The sequence below is a fragment of the Kogia breviceps genome, chromosome X, assembly GCF_026419965.1.
Source record: "Kogia breviceps isolate mKogBre1 chromosome X, mKogBre1 haplotype 1, whole genome shotgun sequence".
Lineage (NCBI taxonomy): Eukaryota > Metazoa > Chordata > Mammalia > Artiodactyla > Physeteridae > Kogia > Kogia breviceps.
In genome coordinates, this window is record NC_081330.1 from 113,295,922 (window position 1) to 113,320,458 (window position 24,537).

Sequence of the window (24,537 nt, forward strand, 5' to 3'; positions counted from 1 at the left end):
GCCCAGTGTTTCCAACCCGGGCTACACATTAGAATCCCCTGGGGAGTTTCTGAAACTTGCCAATGCCTGAGCCCCAATCCCAGGGCTTTTGATTTAATGATTAAGTTGATATATTTAAAAGCTCCCCAGGTGATTCTAATGTGCAGCCAGCATTGAGCATCACTGCCCCGGGCAAACCAGGGATACGTCAGCTGCCAAAACTGCAATGCAGACTGTAGTACCAGTGCCGAGAGACACAAGAGAAAGTGGCTATTTACAGAACATCACAATGAAGCATAAATAAAGGTGATGGATAGATATGAAATATCAACAATGTGTACACAGCTCTGTCAAAGCGAGTGTTTGCCAATATCCTGACCCCAGTAGTAAAGCGACTCCTCAAGTAGGAATATTCGTTCCTCTATTTTAGTTGAGGGACTTTCCATGACATCATCTTTGGCTTTATTTCCTACTCAGCCAAGGAAACTTGGGATCATTCACTGAACTGACCACAGGTGCAGATGCAGACATTGCATATTTCAGGGCTCTGACAGGTATTTCTCATGGGATCTTAATCGACTGGCATCCTGGTGCCTGTCTCCATTTTTCTGTGCATTTACCCAAAAAATTTTCCTGAGCAAGGTCATGGCTAGCCCTAGTCAACCTTCCCTCCTAGACATTTGGCCACTTCCACCTACAAATTTCAACGTGCAAGCTTTTAAATAATGAATCATGTATTATTCATTATTTTTGAAAAAATAAATATTGAATATCCTTATTAAACTCTTATTTTTGTTCACACACACACACAAACACACAAATGAATAATTGTTATCAGGAATTAAGCTGCAGGCAACTGATAATCCCTGTCCTTGATTTTTCTCCATTATCCTTTCCATGTTTTTGTGAATTTTTACAAATTCAAAACTTCTTGTTTTGTTGAGGAAGTCGGTTTCCTTTCTACTGGTACTCTGATTCTTCAACCAAGGTTGGGGGAGATTTTACATACTTAATAAACTTTTCAGTTTTCAAAATTAAAATTTCCCACCTGCAGATCTGATAACGGTAGCTATGCACAGCTTTCCTCTCAAAAGCACAAACTGGCTGTGTAGAGGGCTCTCAGAGGAGCGCTCAATCTTATACCCAATGTTGTGCAGCTGCTAGTGGAAACAGTGGCTATAAATGCAGAATATTTCTTCATATTCCATAAAATAATACCTATAACATTGACCACTGTCTCTATTTTAATGTTTCAATCACTTCCTTTTGAAATGTAGGTGCAGGACCTTTTTTCTCTCTGGTAGAACAGAAATTTCCTTGTAACAGTCATTGAAAACAGCGTCCCTGTTTCTACTGTCTTGTCTTCATTGCATGGAAGCTCAGAACCAACTCTAGGAATAACTTTAAATGTCTCAGTGGGTTGAAGAGTTAATGGGATATAAGGAAGTGAAGCGATTAAATGTAAATAACACCATCATGAAGTCTGGCTGTGAAAGGAAGGACAGAATACAGTGACTGAAAGGGAACGAATTGTCAAGAAAGGGTTTGGGGGTTTTGTTGAGTTTATAACATGGAGCATAGGAGAGCAGACAAATATTAGAAAATGTAATGCCTAAGAAGTCAGGAGTTACTGGCATCCAGAGTATGGGTGAAAAGCATAGTTTTAGCCACAAGAAGGTGTACCTTCCATTCAGACAGGCCAAAAGTTTTCATCCAACTAGGTGTGGTTGCAGAAGCTGAAGAAGTTGGTTTCTATTTTCTCTTGTGAGATGCAAAGCAGTAGGCAGAATTGTCTACAAAGTGAGTGAAGAGATGGTGGAGCAGTAAGTTTGAGCCAAGTGGAGAGGTACACAGATGCTGAAATGAATGGGAAAGAATCAATGTGGACAGCCTAAGGATGCAAATCATGAATCTGTAACAGCACCAAGCTAAGGGAATGAAAGTACCTCTTCGGGTACACGGAGGCCCAGATTTAAAGTTCCAATGACATACAGAGAAGATTGTTGGGCTTTTGCTTAATTAGTTTGTTTTATCTTGGTGAACACAATGGAGCAATGGTGCAAGATGATCAAGAACACCGACAAGAGAGTGGACAAAGTGATGGTTTATGGATAAGGAGCTCAATCACAAAAGGACTAGAAGGGGTTGTGGAACCAGAGGTCTCAATGAGACCAAAGAAGAGGGGAGGCGGGAAAATGAAAGCAGAGAACTGGAAGAACTATATAGGGTGTAGTGAAAAGTTGAGATTTGCAAATTTTTAAGATTTCAGAGGAGAAACAATTGTTAAGTGGGGACAGGTTATTTCATGAGAGTAGGTAGCTGAATGGGATGGAAATGAAGTTCAGTGAAGTACAGGAGGTCAAGATAGGAAGAGATCTACTTGTGCAGCTCTTCCTTGTTCGTACAATGACGACAGGGTAGAAAATAATGTGTGAGCCAGGTATGAAATAGTCAATGGATGATGGCATGGACAATGAGTCCAAGGACAGCAACAAGAAAAGCATCAGGTGAGGCAGCGAGAGGCCATGAGCTCCAGAGCAAAAGGCACAAAAGAATGCAAAAGCCCAGCAATGAAGATCAGAATCTCCACTCAGGAAGCCAATCTCAACCCCCAACGCTGAGTGAGTAGGTAGTTAGAGAAGATGCATCCACTATAGGGAGAGTTGCAGGAAAAGCAATAGCTCTGGAGGGCAAGATAGATGTGTCAAGCAAGTGCCATCAGTTGCCTATTATGGGGAGTAAAGATCCCAATACTTCTGCCCACTGCATCTTGATATTGGAGTTGTCAAGGCAAACAGTACAGTCCAGCACTGGATGCAACAATGTCTTATTCACATAGAGAAGAGACAGCAAGGTCAGCTTCAGGAGTGGGTGTCAGTCTCCCACGGCCAGTACACCGCTCCTGATTTGCAAGCACCCTTCTTGTGCCGAAGAAGGAAGATACAGTAGTGGGGATGGCCAGGGACCACACGATGCAGACGCTTAAAACCAACAAAGGAGCACACCTGAGTCTGAAAGAGAGGACGATTTGCCCCCACAAGGTGATAAGCCCATCACAAACTGTGAGGATGCTTTATCTCCTGGTAAGGAAAGTGCCACACCCCACAAGGCCCATTCTTATGCAGCAGAGTTGGGGCCAAAAGCCCCACGTGGGAGAATGCCTTTCCTAACAAGAAGAAACGTTCTTCCTCTTGAAGGAGATTGAGGACGCCATGAAATGGTGTTCAGAGGGCCAAGTGGGAAGGTTTAGACTGTATGGGAGTGATAAGAGCCAAGGGAGAAAGACAGCAGTGTGGAAATGCGAAGAGAGGAAAGGATGGAGCAGAGCAAAAGGGAGTATTGGGGAGCATTGTCAAGATCCCCCAACAGTCATTCCCAGCACTCTTCTGATGAAAAAGTGATTCCAATTCCTATGGGGAGAGTCAGCTCTGGCCTTGATTATGTTTCTGAGGCAGTTGACTTTGCCAGACTTTTTATTTTTATTCCCATTATTAAGCTTTACTTTTAATATGCCTTTAATGGTAGACCTTTTCAAGTTCTTTTTGGAAGTATGGTATAAATTTTTCTTGAAGAAAAGAATAAACACTTGAGCAAAATAAAACTTTAGATAGCTTAAAACTTGGGATTGTTTTATAACATGACTGAGTATTAATAATAACAAGAATAATAGCTGGCATTTAATGAGTCGGCCATTGGACTAAAGGCTTTAAAACTATTGTCTTATTTACTTCTGACAGTGATAGATCATATTTTCATTTCTAGCTTTCAGAAAAGACAACTAAGACATAAAGGAGCTATCTAACTTATGGTAAGCAGCGCCCAGGGCAAAACCTACTTAAGGGCACTGTAAGAACTTTACAAGGACAAAAAAGAACAGAATAGTAAATAAGTTCAAAGTGGAGTGGGTCATTTTGAGAACACAGGAGAAGGCTGCTGAAATAATAACAGCAAATTAGGTAAGTAGCAAAGAAATGGTACCTACCCTCAGAATACTTTAAAGAGTAATAATCATGGCAACTATTAAACTAACCATGAAAAGTTAGTTTTATGTGTATGTGTCTCCTTCCATAAAGCTCAGAGTCCTTGAAAAGGAATCTTTTCTCTGAAGCCCACACTATAGTGCTATGTATCCTGCAGATGTCTGTTTTGAGACTGGTGGTGTCTGCTTGCTTAACAGTTAGAAATGCAAAGCACAGAGAATTTATATTATTGCATCTATTTTGAGGCAGTAAAAATGAGGTCTTCTTACCCAATAGGATATCTTAATAAAAGTGTTGTCTCAATGGACAAAGGCACAAATAGCCGCCATATTGCTGATTTAGGGGGTCTTCCCCTAACATCCTCCAAAGCTGTGTTTCTTTGTTTTCTTAAATACTTCCTTGCTTACTCCTCAGCTATTTCAAAGAACAATAAAAACTGAGAGTAGAACGTTTTTTCTTATAAACTAGATGATATAAAATAGAAACAATAGTTCCGGCAACATGGTTTTCGCCCTACAGTTAATGGGTATGTTCCCTATAGGCTCTGAGTTGGGAGTTTCTAAGGAATCATAAGGAGAATGGCCTTCAAAGACAAAAATATCTGGGGCTTGAACCTCCATTGTGCAACCTTCTAAATCCTTAATCTTAGGGGAAATTTTCCTCAACTTTCTTGAGTCTTGGTTTCTTCATCTATGAAATGTGAGGCAAAAAGTACTTCCAAAGTTCTTGAAAGATACAGAGGGTCTGGAACAGAGGAGGCATCCATAAATGTGAGAGTCTCTGGCAACCTCCCTCCCTTCCCAGTAAGGTAATAGCCTTTCTTCCATTTCCCAACTGGTTTTAGAATAAAAATTATTGTTCAAATTTGATGCAAACACATCTTTTGTTTTTGTTTTGGCTTTGGTTTTGGTAGTGGTTTTGCCCACCTCCCTACCTCAAATTTATATTATATTATATATTGTAAGTATGTATTTATGTGACTACCCCAGAAACTTTGCAAATGTAATTTCTTTGTCTGTCTAATTCAGTTAGAGCACTATGACATGGATCATTCCTGGTACACAGTGGTATTAAATAATTATTGACAGCTTGACAGCATATATTTACTTTAACCCATCATTCTTTTTCTACTGGCAAATAATTACAAGATTTCTTCCAAGGAGTAGCCTACATTTTGTAGCTTAAATGTCAAAAAGGCGAGACTTGTCAGCTAAGGAGCAAGGATGATGTATTCTACAGTAAAACTGTTGCAACATCAAGGCTCAGGCTGGACATTGTGGATTCTGGATCCAGAAGTCTCAAGATTTTCAGTTTTAGTAAATGCTGTTATTCATTCTAAGAGTCTCCATCACTCAATTTTTATGTGCAGTCTGGATAGCTGAAACATGCCTGGAACATTCACTAATATTTAGCACACTGGGAAGGGTTCTCTCCAACAATCTGAGATTCATTCATTCACATGATGATATGTTCCCTGGTTTCCTAGGAAAAGGTCATGTACCTCCTGAAGAGCAAAAATTCCATCAAGTCTGCATCCCCCAAATTTAAAAACATTAAATGTGCTCATTTATGAAGAAATCCCTTTTAAAGTTAAACATTTTACTTCTGTTTATTATTGCTTTAATAAACATCAAGAACCATGACAACATAGGATGCATTAATACATCACCCCAGATCTACTCTTCCCTTCCACTGACCTCCATCTCTCCATCTACAGGGGTCAAGAGGGAAGGCAGAACTTCCATGCTTCTAGAAATTTCCCCCTCCCCTACTCCTCCTTCCTAACCTCTCCATCATTCTTTATTTCAAGATCATTAACTAATCCCATATACCCTCTACTTCTGTTTCTGTCCGTTAACAACCCAGATCTCTTGGTTTATACTCAATGCTCAGAATCCTTTCCACTATGCCCTCTAAAGATAGTTTCAAACTATTTTTGTTACAGGACCCTGTAAACTCTTAAACGTAATTGAGGACCTCCAAAGAACTTTGGTTTATGTGGGTTACATTTACTAATATCTGCTGTATTCAAAATTAAAAGAAATTTTTAAAATATTAATTCATTTTAAAATAATAAGTCCATTACATGTTAACATATATTACATATTTTTTATGAAGAAAAAAATTAGTGAGAAGAGCGGCATTGCTTTACATTTTTGCAAATCTCTTTACTGCCTGGTTTAATAGAAGACAGCTGGATTCTTATATCTGCTCCTGCATTCAATCCGTTGTGACATGCTATTTTAGTTGAAATATATGAAGAAAATACGGCCTCACCCAGATATGTGGTTAGAAAAAAGAGGATTGTTTTGAGAATCTTTTCATATAACCGTGGATATTATTCTTTAACACTATATCAAAACTCAACAAATAGTAGTTTCTTAGCAGTTATTCGCAATGTGAAACCAAAAACTGTACTATTAAACTTATTTTTACTGTTACATTAAAATCCATTAGTCTATCTTGCACTTTGAATGGATATTTTACCCACACATGATTCTACAATATCATGTATCACTCATTTGAAAAACACTGTGTCACTGAGTTATGCAGATTTTCCAAATGTTGACACATTTTATTATATAATATTTAAAAATTACATTTGTTAATATCACCACTAAACTCATCTGAAGAGTCTTTAAGTGTTGGGAAAGTATCACCTTAGTGGATAAAAGTTTTCCGAAAATCAAAATCATACTCAAAAGCTCAAATTTTATCACTGGCAACAAATATTGTCAGTCATTTTCCTTGAAAGTAACATGTTCAGTTCATTCATTTATGAGAAATGGCCAAATACCCAAGTCTGGGTAGCCATCATTTTTTCAGTCAGTCTTTCTTTCCAGTAAGAACAGTCTTCAGGGAAAACAAGTTGTTGGTTCAGCTGGCAGCTCAACCAATTGCACCCATGATTTTCTTCAAGCTAACCGCTGTACCTCGGTATGTAGAAAAAGTGTTTTATGCATTTTTCCCATTTAATCACAGCATAATGAATACGTATGCAATCAAAGGTTGAGACTGAATACACTGCTGTTCTAGACCTCATGATCAATCATCAGCAAAACCCTCTGAATGTTATCTGTACTATAAAAGGGGTGTAAAGGTTGAACAAAGGGAACTAGAATTGTTACAACATGTTGACATGATCCTATAATCTCTTTATAAACCTTTCTGTAAACTTCAAAAATGAGCTTTGTCATCTGGTACTTACACTTTATCCTTGTACCAGTTAGGATGTATTTGACTGCAGGTAAAAATAAACCTTACTCAAAATGATTTAGATAATCAGGAAACATTGTCATCTCTCAAACTGAGAAATTTCAAGGCAGGGTATCTTTAGGGTTGGTTAATTCAGGGCTCATGGTCCCAAGATGTGTCTAACGTTTCCAAGTGACTTATGAATATGTGACAGGTCCAGTATAGACCATTTTTTTAAGTCTTTATTGAATTTGTTACCGTATTGTTTCCGGTTTATGTTTTGGTTCTTTGGCCAGGAGGCATGTGGGATCTTAGCTCCCCAACCAGGAATTGAACCTGCACCCCCTGCATTGGAAGGCGAAGTCTTAACCACTGGACCACCAGGGAAGTCCCCAGGTCCAGTGTATAATACAATGCTGCCTTTTCCTATGAGTCTCTTTATAAGAAGGAAGAAACCTTTCCCAGAGCCCCTCTAGCAGACCTCATCTCTCATTTCATACCACCTTGCACCGTGCGTCCACACCTACGCCAAATAGCAGATACAAGGAATGGGATCTCCATAAATAGCTAAGATTAATCCAAACTTTAAAAAAAGAATGTCTATACATGTATAACTGAGTCACTTTGCTGTACAGCAGAGATTGGCACACCATTGTAAGTCAACTATACTTCAATCAAAGAAATATATATGCAAAATGAACCACCAAAAGCTTAAGTAAGAATGCTCCTCTTCTGAATGCCTAAGACCACTTGAGCCAGCTCACAAACTGGGAGGAGTCATGAGCAACGAACACAGGGGCACCTCAGTATGTTTTTCTATTTGATTAAGACTTATTCCTCCTGAAAAACAAATGTGATCGATCTTGAAGATTAATGTTGAGTGGTACAACACAATGTATTAAAGAATTTATTGAAATAAAACTAACTTAAAAGGCAAAAAAAAAAAAAGATTAATCTAAATTTACCCTTGAGCTTTAGGTAAGGCAACCTTCCCTAAGGGATGAATACCTGAATAAAATCAGGTTTCATTCAAGAAAGGAGAAAATGGGGAGGGGGTTTGGGGTAAATGCCAACCGTGCCCGGCCCAAAGCCTCTCTGCTCTCGCCCTCACACATTAAAGGTTGCTGACGGCAAAACCCTGTGACTGCTGACTTGAGGGGTTTTTACTGGACATGGAGCTATAAACCACGCAGAGGGCAGGCGAGACATCCCATAGAATTAGTGGCCCAGGAGTAACCCTCAACCAATGATCCACGGGGAGTTGATGGATAAATATCCAGCTTCCTGGGCACCCATTTGAGATAACTTTGAGATGCACTGTACATTTCCCAGAATTAACCAGTGGAATAAGCCACGGTGGTAACCACTTAAAATACTGCAATTTTTCTGGCTGCCCTCCTTGCCCTCTGTCATGTCTTCTCTTCCCTTACCAGTGTTTCATGTTATCATCTTCCAAATGAACTATTTGCAATAGCATTCTTATCTCAGGATCCACTTCTGGGGGAACCCAAACCAGGAAAACAGTCCTTCCCTCAAAAAAATCCACTACAATCAGAAACTCAGAAGCCCTTTTTCAATTCTTTGTTCTCAGAGCCTTTATTACCATCTTTCTCCTATAAGAGTTCCTGCTTTCTGCCAAACGCTGAAAAAATGAAAAAAGAAATACCTACTCTTGGGCTTCCCTGGTGGCGCAGTGGTTGAGAGTCCGCCTGCCGAGGCAGGGGACAGGGGTTCGTGCCCCCCTGTCCGGGAAGATCCCACATACCGCGGAGCGGCTGGGCCCGTGAGCCATGGCAGCTGGGAAAAAAAAGAAATACTTACTCTTATTTAAGCATGCACACAAAATATTTTTATTAAGGACACAAAATTAATCACGTTGCCTACTATACCCAGATGCCTTCTCAGGAACGACCCCCCCTCCCAGCCTCCGCTCAAAGGGCAGCCATTTGTAGCCACACTTTGACCCAGGTATAACCAATCCTTTGGCTGGCAGTGCCCACGTGGTATAAAAAGATAAACAAAGACAATCCAGTTTCCTCTCTTGAAAATTTAAATTAGGAAATACCAATACCAAGAGAATGAGGAATTTCACTGTGTAAAGATGAGCTGGAGTTATGAACAGTTTGTCAGAGCCATAAGGCAGTAAATAGAAATTATTATGAACCGGAAACTATGAGAAGAGCAAAATTATGATGGGTGAAGAAATGATACACAAGAAGAGGAAAACAGTAAGCAGATAGCATCAGTTCCAAAAGAAGTAGGCAGACTAGGAATATTCGAGTTTTATTAATAGGGTAGCTATGGAACGCAGGAGGCTCATAAAGCTCTTTCAAGAGTTGTTTCTGCTCCTACCTCTCCTTCCAACAACAATCTCCATGAGGCTTGGCACTGTTACAGCTACTGAACTGAATTTTCATGAGATTCTGTCTCCTTATTGGCCATGTCTGTCCTGATCCCAGTTCCCTTTACAGGAAGAAGCTTGAGTTAGTGTCTAACAGCCAATATTATAATCAAAATGCTTTTTTCAAAAAACAATCACAGAAAAAGCTGAATTGTTTTCAACATACAATGAGGTGTTAAAAATGTGGTCCAAGATGCACAATAATGTGAATTTACTTAACTACTGAACTGTACATTTAAAAATGGGTAAGATGGTAAATTTCTGTCATGTGCTTTTTAAGCACAATTTTTTATATATCGCTATGAGATAATATAAAGAAAATAAGGGAAAAATGGGACTTGGTGCACAGTTATAAAAGAGTTTAAAATAAAGCATCTTGTCATGTGATACACCCACATAATAGTGGTATTCTTCCAGGATAATAGAATGTTAACCCTGAGTTAAGAGTCAAAGAAAAATAACCTGTTATTCTACTCTTAACCCCACACCCAAATTGAGGATTTGAGAAGATTCAAAGTAGTTAGACAGAGGAATTTTGGAAAAATAAATCGATTTGCTGTGATGGCTTTTCCCAAACCTAGGGAAAGAAGTATATTGAGACCACCTGAAAAGTTTCACCTATTTGTCTCACAGGTGCAGAAACAACCGGATAAGAGTCAGACTCCTCCGTAAGTAATATTAGGGTCCATCACCTGGCTAGTACACCGATTTAAAACAGTAAAAAAAGAAAGGTCACTTCATTGGGGGGTCATGTGCATTCCTAGAATAACTTGGAAGAAACATGTAGTCTACAAATGAGCAGGTTAGTGTAGCTGCATCTTCTGTCTTGTCCAAGAGAGTCCACTGAAGGAACAAATAGAAGCTGAAAGTGCCAGCAGATGACTAGATGTTAAGGAAGGAGTTAGTAACCAGCCAGCCAGCCAAGGGCAATCAGAGATGCATTTGCCCTCTCAAAGGAACTAAAAGTGAGAGTGAGAGACCCCAAGCGATGAGAGGAAGAGAGGCAAAGGGCCCCAGGGTCTCTGATGAACCCATAAAGGTGCCCCTAAAAGACTCAGCCTTAAACACCTGCCAGATCTATAGAGTACGGATGCTAGATCACCAAACAATGGCAGGCAAGCAAGAATATTCTTGTCCTCTTTACCCCTGCCTCTTCTAGCTCTAAACCTAGAGGGGGTTCTGAAATTTCTTTGAAGAAAGAGGGATTAACACTCAAGAGAAAAAGAAAGAACAAACCAACCAGAGTCCCCACCCACCCACCCACTGGCAACCAGCCTGCAGCAAGCAAAGCAGAAGAAAAGAGAAGCTTTACCTTCCAATGGAATGTAATATTTTGACAGGACAATTACCGACGATAGGTTGTTTTATTACCTAAAAGTGGACACCAAAATCACGCGACTTGGGCTTCCCTGGTGGTGCAGTGGTTAAGAATCCGCCTGCCAATGCAGGGGACACGGGTTCAAGCCCTGGTCCGGGAAGATCCCACATGCCGCAGAGCAACTAAGCCCGTGCGCCACCACTACTGAGCCTGCGCTCTAGAGCCCATGAGCCACAACTACTGAGCTCGCGTGCCACAACTACTGAGCTCGCGTGCCACAACTACTGAGCCTGCGCTCTAGAGCCCGTGAGCTGCAACTGCTGAAGCCCGCGCGCCTAGAGCCTGTGCTCCACAATGAGAAGCCCACGCACCACAACCAAGAGTAGCCTCCACTCACCACAACTAGAGAAAGCCCACGTGCAGCAACGAAGACCCAATGCAGCCAAAAATAAATAAATAATTACAAAAAAATTAAAAAAAAAAAAATCACAGGACTTTCCTTAAATTTTATCAAAGGCTAATGAAAGAGCCAGCCCCACAGAGAAAAGTTAAAGAGATACTGGGAGACAAAAATAAAGTTGCTTTATAATTACACCCCATGAACCCTGCTTATTCAATGGAAAGGTTACAGATATTTAATTTTAGGAAACAGGCTGGATAAAAGTAAAAAAGGCTCAATCTGATCATATAAACCTTACATTTTAAAAATAACCAAGGAAAACACCACAAACTTTTATGTGAACGGGGACAATATGTTTGAGTACAAGCAAAGGTACAAGCAAAATAAAACAAAGTATGACAATGTATCTTCAGTTGATATCTAAATAGTTGAAGCAACTAGAGAGCATTAGAACATCACACATTCTTCTATGCAGAAAATGTTGTAAATTTCTATTTTCCAAATTGCAGACCTATTACTTTGCAATATATACCATCAAAATTGATGGCCTAGGCCCATTCTCTTCTCAATACGCTTTAAGTTTGGGTATCTCTTTCTAACATGTATAATGAAGCAGATACAGATTTTAAGCATAACAATAAAAATATTAATAAGAATAGTTATAATTTATTGAGCATTCACTCCGCACCATGCTTGGTGCTGTAAGACTGACATAATCGACTTATCTGACCTTCAAAGTGCTACCGTAGGTAGGTAATTGCTAATGTTATTGCCATTCTTGCAGATAAAGACATTGAGGCAGAGAAAAGTGAGGTAATTGGTCCAAGACCACGGAATTAATAACTGCCAGAACCAAACCCACGACCTTCACTGCTATAGTGTGTTTTACGTTGCTGAGAAAACATTCAGAACAATGAGAGGTGTTTTGGAGAACTGATCAGTCACCAGGCTTTGATTTCTGACCTTGCAAGGGTCCCAGGCTCCTTTAACGCCTATGCCATTGGGACACTCGCAATGGGTATGTTTTCTCCTGACAAACAAAAATCCCAGTTTCACGTGGGCCTGCCAGTGAACTCACCTGAAGTGCTTAATCCTCTCAGCTCCCAGCTACGTCCCTTTAATAAGTCCTAAAATGATTAAAATAAATCCTCTTTACCACTCCCATCAGCAACAAAATTATTAACAACTGAATATGATTTCCATATGTTCCTGGTTTGCCTGGAGACAGAATTCAGGAATCCATTAAAATTACTTCTGGTCATCAAGCAGAAAAACAAACATGCTTTCTATAATTCCTTCTTAATAGCACTGGACCAATTTACCAAGCACCATGACCTGCAAACAACTACACAGTTCTTCCCAGTGACAGCATGCTGGCGCTATTCATTTTGCTTTAAAAATAAATAAATAAAAAATAAAAAGCACTTTCCTCATTACAACCTTGATGTTTTCTACATTGGTAGATTTTAATATTTTGTTTGTAAATGATCCCTCATACCTGTGGAAACTGCGTGAGGCTTGTGCTACTTCTATAAATAAATAATATATTCTTCTTTATGGCAAGGAAATAACATACCGAAACCATATAATCATTCCTATATACATATTATCTTCAGAATACATTTTTGCTTTAACTGAGATTTTTGTCAGAAAATCCAATGGGGTGATGGGATTGGCTGCATCCTAATACACTGAGGGTCACAGGGAGAAGCTTTCACTTCTCCCCTTGCTTCTGGGTCCCAGGGTGACCCCGATGGAGGTCGCAGCCTGCCCTCTTTCCCCATGTTTCTTTCTCAGTCCTGTGCTTCTTTTCCTTATCATCATCCTTCCCTGCTTCTCTTCATTTTCGTGTCCCCATTAACGTCACTGTCCTCATCAGATGACTCAGAGTGATCACAGAGATCCCTCTGGTAAATTAATTGCATTAGCAATCAGTTTACTTGAGGCTGACCCCGCCCCCTTATAGGTGTGAATTCGGGAATTATAGAGTCAAGGTAATAGAGGCTGGGGGGACAGGGAGAGCGAGGAGGAGAGAAAAGAGAGGGAGGGAGGGAGAGGGAATGTGACATCTCAGATATTTGTAGCAATGCACTTAGAAGAGATGTTATATGATAAATGTGTTATGTTATGCCATTCTCACCGTGATAATAGATCTTTGGAAAATCAAAAAATATATATATATACACATATATATATATATATATATATATACACACACACACACACACATACACACACACACACACACACACACACACACACACAATGCTTTAGATGAAAGCCTGGAAGAGTTTTAGGAAGAGAATCTGGACTTTCTCCTTCATTCCTCTACTCATAATTTTTTTCCACAAATAATTCCATCTCAGTTGGTACAGGGTGGAGAGTGGGGAAAAAAAAACACAAAAACATACCTGGCCTTTATTTAATGTGGGTGTAGTTTTGAAATTCAGGCTGTCTGTCCAATAGGATTGGATTACCTACCAAATGTGTTGGAGTATCTAAAACACTTCTTTAAATCCCTGAGGCGCTTCTGGCTTGCCAACCATATACTGAACCACGAATATTTACATCAATGTGATTCAGAAAAAAAGTGACTTGAAACAGATTTTTCCCTACAGATAAAGTGGACGAAAGATTCTTGCACGAGGCTGGTGAAAGGTGTGTGTTATGCACTGATCTGTGTCCTCCCGAAATCCATATGCTGAAGCCCTAACCCCCAGTTAGGACCTCAGAGTGTGACAGGATTTGGAGACAGAGCCTTGAAAGAGGTGATTAAGGTAAAATGATACGGCTAATATGATTGGTGTCCTTATAAGAAGAAATTAGGACACAGACAAGCACCGAGGAACACCAAGGGAAGACTCAGTGAGAAGACAGCCATCTACAGACCAAGGAGAGAGGCCTCAGCAGAAATGAACCCTACCAGTATCTTGATCTGCAACTTCTAGCCTCCAGAACGGTGGGGAAACACACTTCTGTTGTTTAAGCCACCCAGCTTGCGATACTTTGATATGGCAGCCTGAACCGACTAGCACAGTGTGCCACACAGATCCTCAGTCTTCATGCAAGTTCCCAAAGATCAAAAGTCAGAGACTGGAATTGTTTAACCATGGATATGGTAAGGATATGAAGGGAACTCTGAAATTATGATAGGTAAATGAGGCGAAAGGGTAAATTAAGGCAAAAATATCATGTTTTACTATTCCTTACCAACTTTCAAAATGGACTGTGACTTACAGGTTGGGGCCAACAATATTACAAACATTAGAGACCTAGAAAGACAGAAAGGGTAGCCTTTTTGTAATTTTCTTGTATTTTTCCAAAACAGAGAACATGAATTCTGGGATTCCTTTGGGATTTGGGGGACAGGAAGGAGAGACAAAACATTGCAACTGTCCATAGGCAAATAAAACTGCCTGGTCTTATGCCATGGCCTTCCTGTTTCATACTGAATAGAGATGCCTTCATAAAGAGCAAATGTAGGGCTTCCCTGGTGGCGCAGTGGTTGAGAGTCCACCTGCCGATGCAGGGGACACGGGTTCGTGCCCCGGTACGGGAAGATCCCACGTGCCGTGGAGCGGCTGGGCCCGTGAGCCGTGGCCGCCGAGCCTTTGCGTCCGGAGCCTGTGCTCCGCAACGGGAGAGGCCACAGCGGTGAGAGGCGCGCGTACCGGAAAAAAAAAAAAAGAGCAAATGTAGCGGGAATTCCCTGGAGGTCCAGTGGTTAGGACTCCAGGCTTTCACTGCTGGCTGAGGACCTGAGTTCAATCCCTGGTTGGGGAACTAAGGTCCCACAGTCGTGTGGCCAAAAATAAGTAAAGAATTAAACATAAAGGTTTTTAAATAAAATTTTGAAAAAAGAGCAAACGTGGTGCTTGATAAGCCACTGAAAACTGAGAGGAAGGAAAAAAACTCTCATCAAAATATCTGCCTTTCAGTCAAAGAAAGCATAATGCATTATCTCCCAAATTATATGAGGATGTTTCAAAGTTCAGTTAGAACTTTTCCATTTGGATACAGGAATCTTATTATACTTAAGAATCAGCTTTACCCATTACAACCACCATTGTTTTTTACTACTTATATTAATACATTTTACTGAATTAGCTGTACTTTTGACTTGACAATGTGTTTCACTACAGAAGTCAAAGGCCCATGTGTATGTGTGTATGTGTGAGTGCACCTGCTGAAGTGAAAAAGACACCCACAGGAGTTTAGACATTGTGCAAAATAAAAATGATGTATTTGGAGGAATGTATAACTGTCTCTAAATGAAATTTTAGGAATTTTCAACAGGGAACAAAGACAAAATAGCTATCCTAAACACTCAGTGTTTTCTTGAAGTTTTCTTTTCCTTTTCACTTTTTTTCTCCAGGCAGCTTATCTCTATTTTAAGCTCTTGGCCTCCACTGATCTTTACAGATTCTTAACCTTCTGTAACCACACTTTATTCTCTAGAGGGAGATTTGTCTACAGGCCTCATTTCTATGATTCTGCTGTTATTAGCCTAGTAAGTATTCTCTTTCACACTTGCTGCAAAGTGGTTTTCTAACAGCACAAAAAAATAAATGAATAAATAAAAATTGTGACTTCATTTGTTGCAAACAAGATTTGTACTTAAAAATAAGCAGCAAATTTGCAAATCCATCAGGTCAAAATAACCAGCACATGCAAACTGCCTGTTACTTACCACCAACTTTATTTTTAAGAGACATTTGAATAGTTGGAAGAATTGTCAGTCTATACATTTTCCTTTGATTATGGAGGAGACAGCCTGCCATTACACCAAAAATAGTTAATATTACAATACTAGGCAGCTCAGAAACATACAACCCCTTCTGCTTTCCAACTTGTGTTTATTTGAAAAAGGTCTGCGCCATGCAGTTTATGCCAAATTCTTTAAGAAGGTGTTGTATGCTTAAAGCCTACCTTTCATTAGAATCTTAGATTAAGATGTTAGCAATTATAACATTTCTTTTTCGCTAGGAAATGTTTCTTATGTGACTTCTACAAATACTTTACTTAGGTTTTTACTGGTATCTAATATAGGCATATGTGCTCACCACTGTTGTAGGACAGGCAGGAAATATAAAAAACACCTAAGCACTTCCAACCTGGGCCCAGCAGAACAGCTCTTGCAAAGAAGAGGGGCGAGAAGCAGAAGGGCCATCCTGCCATCAACGAGGTACCTACCCAGAATACACTATCAACATTCACAAGTGCATCCAGGGAGTGGCCTTCAAGAAGCTTGCCCCTTGGGCACTCAAAAGGATCCAGAAATTTTCCATGAAGGAGGTGGGAATTTCAGATGTACACAATGACACCAGGCTTAGTAAAGCTACCTGGGTCAAAGGAATAAGCAATGTCCCACACTGTATCCATGTGCAATTGTCCAGGAGAGTTAATGAGGATGAAGATTCACCAAATAAACGCTATATGTTGGTTAGATATGCACCTGTCACTACTTTCAAAAACCTACAGACAAAATGTGGATGAGAACTAACCACTAACTGTCAAATAACATAAAACCTCAAAAAACCACACACACACATAAGATATGGTTCCCATATTAAGTTGCTTAAAATTTAACTTAAGAGAAGATTAAGAAACATAAACAACCCAAGACTAAATTCAACTAAATCCTAAGGATGAGTTCTGAAGAGAGAAACTTGAGTGCGAATGGAAATAGACAATAAAAAGCTCAGAAAGGGGGTTAATGTAATCTAATCTTTGGATCAACTGACCAATTGCTTTCTCTCAGAGAACATTATAATTGACATTTTGTAAATTCATCAACTGTCATTCTCATCTATAATTCCATTTTTTATACTTCATTGGAAATAGTTGGAAAAATTAATTTATTGAGCACATACTATGTGCCAAGAATTATGTACACTCTTTTACACAGATTTTCTCATTTAATACTCAAAATAACTCTACAAGTTACGTTATATTGCCATCTCATAAATATAAAAAAATTTTTACACTGGTAGTTATACCAGTTTAGGTCCCCACTAAAAGGAACCAGGGTTCTTGGAAGAAATGGTTGATCTGGAGTTGGGGAAGGTAAAGTATAAAGTGTACCCGGAATATTTTGTGGGGCAAGAAAGTAAGGAAGCAAGACAACAGAAACAAGAAGAACTACAATCCTGCAGCTTGTGGAACGAAAACCACATTCACAGAAAGACAGACAAAATGAAAAAGCAGAGGACGGTGCACCAGATGAAGGAACAAGATAAAACGCCACAAAAACAACTAAATGAAGTCGAGATAGGCAACCTTCCAGAAAAAGAATTCAGAATAATGATAGTGAAGATGATCCCGGACCTTGGAAAAAGAATGGAGGCAAAGATCGAGAAGATGAAAGAAATGTTTAACAAAGACCTAGAAGAATTAAAGAACAAACAAACAGAGATGAAGAATACAATAAATGAAATGAAATATACACTACAAGGAATCAATAGTAGAATAACTGCTGCAGAAGAACAGATAAGTGACCTGGAACACAGAATGGTGGAATTCACTGCCGTGGAACAGAATAAAGAAAAAAGAATGAGAATGAAAAGAAATGAAGACAGTCTAAGAGACCTTTGGGACATTAAATGCAACAACATTCGCATTATAGAGGTCCCAGATGGAGAAGAGAGGGAGAAAGGACCCGAGAAAATATTTGAAAATAGCTGAAAACTTCCCTAACATGGGAAACGAAATACTCGCCCAAGTACAGGAAGCACAGAAAGTCCCAGGCAGGATAAACCCAAGGAGAAACATGCTGAGACACAGAGTAATCAAATGGACAAAAATTAAAGACAAAGAAAAATTACTGAAAGCAATAAGGGAAAAATGACAAATAATATACAAGGGCACTCCTATAAGGTTAACAGCTGATTTCTCAGCAGAAACTCTACAAGCCAGAAGGGAGTGGCATGATATATTAAAGTGATGAAAGGCAAGAACCTACAACCAAGATTACTCTACCCAGCAAGGATCTCATTCAGATTTGATGGAGAAATCAAAAGCTTTACAGACAAGCAAAAGCTAAGAGAATTCAACACCACCAAACCAGCTCTATGACAAATGCTAAAGGAACTTCTCTAAGTGGGAAACACAGAGAAGAAAAGGACCTATGAAAACAAACCCATAACAATTAAGAAAATGGTAACAGGAACATACATATCGATAATCAATTTAAATGTGAATAGATTAAATGCTACAACCAAGACACAGGCTTGCTGAATAGATAGAAAAACAAGACCCATATATACGCTGTCTACAAGAGACCCACTGCAGACCTAGGGACACATACAGACTGAAAGTGAGGGGATGGAAAAAGATATTCCATGCAAATGGAAATCAAAAGAAAGCTGGAGTAGCAATATTTGTATTAGATAAAATAGACTTTAAAATAAAGAATGTTACAAGAGACAAGGAAGGACACTACATATGATCAAGGGATCAATCCAAGAAGAAGGTATAACAATTATAAATATATATGCACCCAACACAGGAGCACCTCAATACATAAAGCAAATGCAAACAGCTAGCTATAAGAGAGGAAATCAACAGTAACAAAATAATAGTGGGGGACTTTATCACCTAACTTAAACCAATGGACAGGTCATCCAGACAAAAAATTAATAAGGAAACACAAGCTTTAAATAACACAACAGACCACACAGATTTAACTGATATTTATATGACATTCCATCCAAAAACAGCAGATTACACTTTATTCGCAAGTGCACACAGAACATTCTCCAGGGCAGATCATATCTTGGGTCACAAATCAAGCCTCGGTAAATTTAAGAAAACTGCAATCATATCAAGCATCTTTTCTGACCACAACGCTATGAGATTAGAAATAAATTACAGGGGAAAAAAACGTAAAAAGCACAAACAAATGGAGGCTAAACAATACATTACTAAATAACCAAGAGATCACTGAAGAAATCAAAAAATTCCTAGAGACAAATGACAATGAAAACATGATGATCCAAAAACCTATGGGATGCAGTAAAAGCAGTTCTAAGAGAGAAGTTTGTAGCTATACAAGCCTACCTCAAGAAACAAGAAAAATCTCAAGTAAACAATCTAACCTTACACCTAAAGGAACTAGAGAAAGAAGAACAAACAAAACCCAAAGTTAGCAGAAGAAAAGAAATCATAAAGATCAGAGCAGGGCTTCCCTGGTGGCGCAGTGGTTGAGAATCCGCCTGCCGATGCAGGAGACATGGGTTCGTGCCCTGGTCCGGGAAGATCCCACATGCCGCGGAGCAACTAAGCCCGTGAGCCATGGCCACTAGGCCTGCGCGTCCGGAGCCTGTGCTCCGCAACGGGAGAGGCCACAACAGTGAGAGGCCCGCATACCGCAAAAAAAAAAAAAAAAAAAAAAAAGATCAGAGCAGAAATAAATGAACTAAAAATAAAGAAAACAATAGGTAAGATCAATAAAACTAAAAGCTGGTTCTTTGAGAAGATAAACAAAATTGATAAACCATTAGCCAGACTCATCAAGAAAAAGAGGGAGAGGACTCTAATCAATAGAATTAAAAATGAGAAAGGAGAAGTGACAACAGATACCACAGAAATACAAAGCATCATAAGAGACTACTTATAAGCAACTCTATGTCAATAAAATGGACAACCTGGAAGAAATGGACAAATTCTTAGAAAGGTATAACCTTCCAAGTCTGAACCAGGAAGAAATAGAAAATATGAACAGTCTAATCACAAGTAATGAAACTGAAACTGTGATGAAAAATCTTCTAACAAACAAAAGTCCAGGACCAGATGGCTTCACAGGTGAATTCTATCAAACATATAGAGAAGAACTAACACCCATCCTTCTCAAACTCTACGAAAAAATTGCAGAGGAAGGAACATCCCCAAACTCATTCTATGAGGCCACCATCACCCTGATACCAAAACCAGACAAAGATACTACAAAAAAAGAAAATTACAGACCAGTATCACTGATGAATATAGATGCAAAAATCCTCAACAAAATACTAGCAAACAGAATCCAACAACATATTAAAAGGATCATACACCATGATCAAGTGGGATTTGTCCCAGGGATGCAAGGATTCTTCAATATATAAATATCTAACAAATTGAAGAATTAAAACCATATGATCATCTCAATAGATGCAGAAAAAGCTTTTGACAAAATTCAACACCCATTTATGATAAATATTCTCCAGGATGTGGGCATAGAGGGACCTACCTGAACATAATAAAGGCCATATATGACAAACCCACAGTAAAGATCATTCTCAATGGTGAAAAACTGAAAGCATTTCCTCTAAGATCAGGAACAAGACAAGGATGTCCACTCTCACCACTACTATTCAACAAAGTTTTGGAAGTCCTAGCCATGCCAATCAGAGAAGAAATAAAAGGAATACAAATTGGAAAATTAGAAGTAACACTGTCACTGTTTGTAGATGATATGATACTATACATAGAAAATCCTAAAGATGCCACCAGAAAACTACTAGAGCTAGTCAATGAATTTCGTAAAGTTGCAGGATACAAAAGTAATGCACAGAAATCTCTTGCATTCCTATACATTAACAATGAAAGATCAGAAAGAGAAATTAAGGAAACAATCCCATTCACCACTGCAACAAAAAGAATAAAACATCTAGGAATAAACCTACCTAAGGAGGTAAAAGACCTGTACTCAGAAAACTATGACACTGATGAAAGAAATCAAAGATGACACAAACAGATGGAGAGATATACCATATTCTTGGATTGGAAGAATCAATCTTGTGAAAATGACTATACTACCCAAAGCAATCTACATATTCAATGCAATCCCTATCAAATTACCAATGGCATTTTTTTACTGAACTAGAACAAAAAAATCTTAAAATTTGTATGCAGACACAAAATACCCCAAATAGCAAAAGCAATCTTGAGGGAAAAAAACAGAGCTGGAGGAATCAGACTCCCTGACTTCAGACTATACTACAACGCTACAGTCATCAAGACAATGTGGTACTGGCACAAAAACAGAAACATAGATCAATGGAAGAGGACAGAAAGCCCAGAGATAAACCCACGCACCGACGGTCAACTAATCTATGACAAAGGAGGCAAGGATATACAATGGAGAAAAGACAGTCTCTTCAATAAGTGGTGCTAGGAAGACTGGACAGCTACATGTAAAAGAATGAAATTAGAACACTCCCTAACACTATATACAAAAATAAACCCAAAATGGATTAAAGTCCTGAATGTAAGACCAGACACTCTAATACTCTTAGAGGAAAACATAGGAAGAACTCTCTTTGACATAAATCACAGCAAGATCTTTTTCAACCTACCTCCCAGAGTAATGGAAATAAAAACAAAAATAAACAAATGAGACCTAATGAAACTTAAAAGCTTTTACATAGCAAAGGAAACCATAAACAAGATGAAAAGACACCCCTCAGAATGGGAGAAAATATTTGCAAACAAATCAACAGACAAAGGATTAAACTCCAAAATATATAAACAGCACATGTAGCTCAATATTAAAAAAACAAACAACCCAATCAAAGATGGGCAGAAGACCTGAATAGACATTTCTCCAAAGAAGACATACAGATGGCCAAGAAGCACATGAAAAACTGCACAACATCACTAATCATTAGAGAAATGCAAATCAAAACTACAATGAGGTATCACCTCACACCAGTTAGACTGGGCATCATCAGAAAATCTACAAACAACAAATGCTGGAGAGGGTGTGGAGAAAAGGGAACCCTCTTGCACTGTTGGTGGGAATGTACATTGATACAGCCACTATGGAGAACAGTATGGAGGTTCCTTAAAAAACTAAAAATAGAACTACCATATGACCCAGCAATCCCACTACTGGGCATATACCCAGAGAAAACCATAATTCAAAAAGGCACATGCACACCAATGTTCATTGCAGAACTACTTACAATAGCAAGGTCATGCACGCAACCTAAATGCCCATCGACAGATGAATGGATAAAGAAGATGTGGTAGATATATACAACGGAGTATTACTCAGCCATAAAAAGGAACGAAATTGGGTCATTTGTAGAGACTTGGATGGACCCAGAGAGTGTCACACAGAGTGAAGTAAGTCAGAAAGAGAAAAACAAACATTGCATAGTAACGCATATATGTGGAATCTAGAAAAATGGTACAGATGAACTGGTGTGCAAGGCAGAAATAGAGACAGAGATGTAAGAACAAATGTATGGACACAAAAGGGGGAAGCGGGGGCGGGGGTGGTGGTGGTGGGATAAATTGGGAGATTGGGATTGACATATATACACTCATTGTATAAAATAGATAACTAATGCGAACCTGCTGTATAAATAAATAAATAAATAAATTTTTTTTAAAAAAAGGAAGCACTCAAAACCTGAAAAGAACATGGGAACCAGATTAAACGGGTTAATTAGTAGAACCCAATAAATTATATTTAATTTTTTCAATAAGGCTGAGGTCAAGCGACTCAGTTTTCAGTCAAAAGACTAATGACACATGAAAACTAAAGCAACATAACATCCAACATAATATCCTAGATTGGATTATACACAGGAAGAAAATTAGTATTAAGGATATTTGGGGAGGAAATTGGTTACATTTAAATTGAGATTTTTTTATTAGATGATTATATCAATATCAAATGTTCTGAATTTGATAGCTGATTCTATTTATATAGGAGATTTTTCTTACTCTTAGAAGGTATTTAATGAAATAGGGTTGAAGGGTCATTATGTCAAAAACTGTCTCTTGAATGGTTAATAAAAATAGAGATAATATGTACTTAGAGTATGAGATAAAGGAAATGTAGCAAAATATTAACAGTTGACCAATCTAGCTGAAAGATATAAGGGTGCTAATTGTACTTTTCTTTCACCTTTTCTCTAGGTTTAGCATTTTTTGAAACAAAAAGTTGGGAGATAAGGGAGTTTAAGCAACTTGCCAAAGACAGGCAGTGAGTGAGTGGTGGCACTAGGACCAAACCCCAGACAATGAACAAACTCAGCCAGGGCTTTTAACCATGCCTCATTATCACAGCAGCCAGAGGCCTCAGTCTGCTCCAAACCTCGCCGTGGCTCCCCATCTCACTCAGGGCCAAAGCGAACATCCTTATTTATAAGTTTACATGGCCCTAAACCGCTTCTACTCAGAGTGTGGTCTGCAGACCCAAAAGAGGTTCAAAATGCAGAACCCCAGACCCCACTCCAGACCCACTGAATCTGAAACCACACTTCAACAACATCCCCAGGGGATTCCTATGCATATCAAAGCTTGAGAAGTGTCTCTGTGACTGGGCCTCATTACTAACTCGGACTTCATCTCCTACCAATCTCCCTCTCTCTCACTCTGCTCCAGCCCTACTGGCCTCTTTGTATTTCTTAAGAATTCCACATACAATGCCACCTCAGTGCCTTTGCACTTGCTGCGTCTTCTGCCTGTAGTGAACTTTCAATCCATATCTACCTGGCTCAGCTGTCCTAATTCCTTCAGGACTCTTCTCAGTTATCAATGAGACTCTCCTGATATAAAGTCTCAACATTCTCCATGAACTCTGCATTCCCCTAGAATTCCTACCCTCTCTGCCTTGCTTCCTTCTTCTCCAAAGCCCTTATCAACCACCTGGCATACTATGTCTTTGCCTGTTTATTGTTCTTGGTGTGCTATACCCCTGTAAGTTCCATGAAAGCTGGAGACTTTGTCTGCTTTATTCTTTGCTTTATCCCCAGTTCCTAGAACAGTACCAGATCCATGGTAGTTAAGTAACAAATGCTCACTAAATGATCTATGAGCAAATTATCTGTAATTCTCACACCAGTCTTGTAATTGCCTACATTTAAGAGAAAAAGAGGTTTAAACAAGTCAAAGAACTTGCCCAGCATCACTCAGCTAGTAAGAGGTGGAGCCACAGTTAAATCTGATATGAGTCCAAATTCTATACTCTCTGCCACTGTTTTACCACTTACAATGGCCTGAAAAACTGCTCACCCTATAGAGTGATTGCACTGCCCTGAGGAGGGAGATGGATCTTTACCACTGACATGGCTCTTTACAGATAGAAAGGACTTTCACTTATGAATTCTTTCTTTCTTTCTTATACTTACTTTATCCCATAAAGGAGTGAGGCCTAGACTGCCTCATCAGAACCTCCCAGTATCCATGTGTAGCAGGCTAGTACAGTCTGATGTGATTTGCTGGCCAGCTAAAGTCTTCCTCTTGATCAAGGAACAGGAAGTTGAATGCCAGT

The 24,537-nt window shown here is 39.2% G+C and overlaps 1 pseudogene; it reads left to right on the forward strand.

The window, feature by feature from the left end:
- The first annotated feature begins 2,433 nt into the window (after window positions 1-2,433).
- On the forward strand, window positions 2,434-16,776 carry LOC131748205 (large ribosomal subunit protein eL31-like; annotated as a pseudogene).
- The last annotated feature ends 7,761 nt before the right edge of the window (window positions 16,777-24,537 follow it).